Below are 1,657 nucleotides of genomic sequence, written 5' to 3' on the forward strand. Positions count from 1 at the left end.
AGGGAGCTCTCCTTAAGTATTACCCTCAACGTGCATTTCTGACTTTGAGGTTACGCTGTATCTGAAGTGATCTGTATCCCCCGATAGGTACGTTTCCTTACATAAAATTCTTGTGCATTAAGTTTCATAAACGTCTTTGCGTGTTGCGATTAGTTTATCAGGCCAGAGTTATACTTGTCTGAATTTAAGGACTATATTTTCTCATGTCTCTTCGCCACAGGATGATTTGTCACTCTGATCTTTTCAGGTATGATAGAGGATAGAAAGTATGAGATCCCAAGCCGTATCGAGTGCGACGGTTATCGAGGTACGTTGAAATACGTCGGACCCGTTGGGACCATCAAGGGAGAGTGGTTAGGCGTAGACTGGGACGATTCGACTCGTGGCAAACAATGGCACGTATGAAGGTGTAGAGTATTTTCAAGCCAGGTAAAAACACGTGAGACAGTTGTTTTGCAATAAGCATGGTAGCAGTGATCTTTAACTCTGAGTATAATTTTTAATAGACATTCCACATCAGGTTTTTTTATACAACCGGGCAAAACCAAGTTTGGGATATCTTGCCTGCAAGCCATCAAAATGCGCTATGGGCTAATCGACGATGAATTAGCGGGCATATATAGAGACGAAGTGTCGAGCTTAAGGAAAGAAATCAATGCACCGTTTTTAGAATTTGTCGGCTTCTTCAAAGTGAATAAGAAACAGAGCAAGTTTGACAAGCTAAAGATAGTATGGCTGAGGGAGCAATGTGTATCCAATGCGGGAGAGCCACGGGAATTGGAAGAACTGTGTTCTAATTTGGAAGAATTGGATTTATCTAGAAATTTAATAAACTCGTGGAAAATCGTAGCAGATATATGTTTCCAGCTTCATTTCCTGATGCGTCTTAACGTCAGGTGCGAACAAAACTTCTTCATTTTGACGGTATTTTTTAAATTTTCCCAGAATATTAGGCAATATTAAACAACGTTAGAAATATACCTATCGATAATATACATTAGCTGCAACTATAGGAGAATTCGTCTTTTTTGTTTACACAGTGAGAACCATTTGCCTATAGAAGATGTGGCAGCATTAAAAGATTCGTTTCCAACAATTAAGCATTTAACTATAGCTAAAATGAATTACAACTGGTCTGATATTCGGCTATGAATATCCATGTTTTCGTCGATCAAAGAACTCTTAGTCTCTTTTAATATTGTCACAACCATAGAAGACATAACGGTAAATACTAATTTAATGAGAATAATTATATTAATATTCAAAGGAAATCTAATATCAAATTAGGATGATTACCTATTTCCTTTATTTGCTAAAAAAACATGAATTTTATATTTCATATACTACTTAAAAAGATCTCTTTTTACAGCTTAGAATATCTTAATTTGAATTTAATTAAAATAGATAGAATTAGATTTCTATCTTCAACATCAACAGATAAGACTGCTTTGTTTCCAATGCTATGTCATCTACATACATATTTCAGAAAGCTACATATCAGAGGTAAAAAGTTAAGTTTTCATGGATAGCATTGATGCAGTAGAAATTTTATATCAAAATTTCTAACTAAACCATTTGACATAAAATTTTAGTGGCAATCGATTAGCGAATTAGATAAATTATCAAATCTAGAAAACTTGAAATTCAAAGAAGATCC

At 34.9% G+C, this 1,657-nt stretch overlaps 1 long non-coding RNA gene across 3 annotated transcripts; it reads left to right on the plus strand.

The window, feature by feature from the left end:
- On the plus strand, positions 1–1,657 carry LOC112462625. Of its 3 annotated transcripts, none has more exons than XR_003041678.1 (6): positions 1–87; positions 248–429; positions 507–896; positions 1,041–1,224; positions 1,370–1,503; positions 1,593–1,657. It is a non-coding gene; the product is annotated as an uncharacterized LOC112462625 (long non-coding RNA). The 3 variants fall into 3 exon arrangements; XR_003041679.1 differs by having other exon boundaries at positions 521–896; XR_003041680.1 differs by having other exon boundaries at positions 248–407.

Source organism: Temnothorax curvispinosus, unplaced genomic scaffold (genome assembly GCF_003070985.1).
Source record: "Temnothorax curvispinosus isolate PA1 unplaced genomic scaffold, ASM307098v1 QBEX01012608.1, whole genome shotgun sequence".
NCBI lineage: Eukaryota > Metazoa > Arthropoda > Insecta > Hymenoptera > Formicidae > Temnothorax > Temnothorax curvispinosus.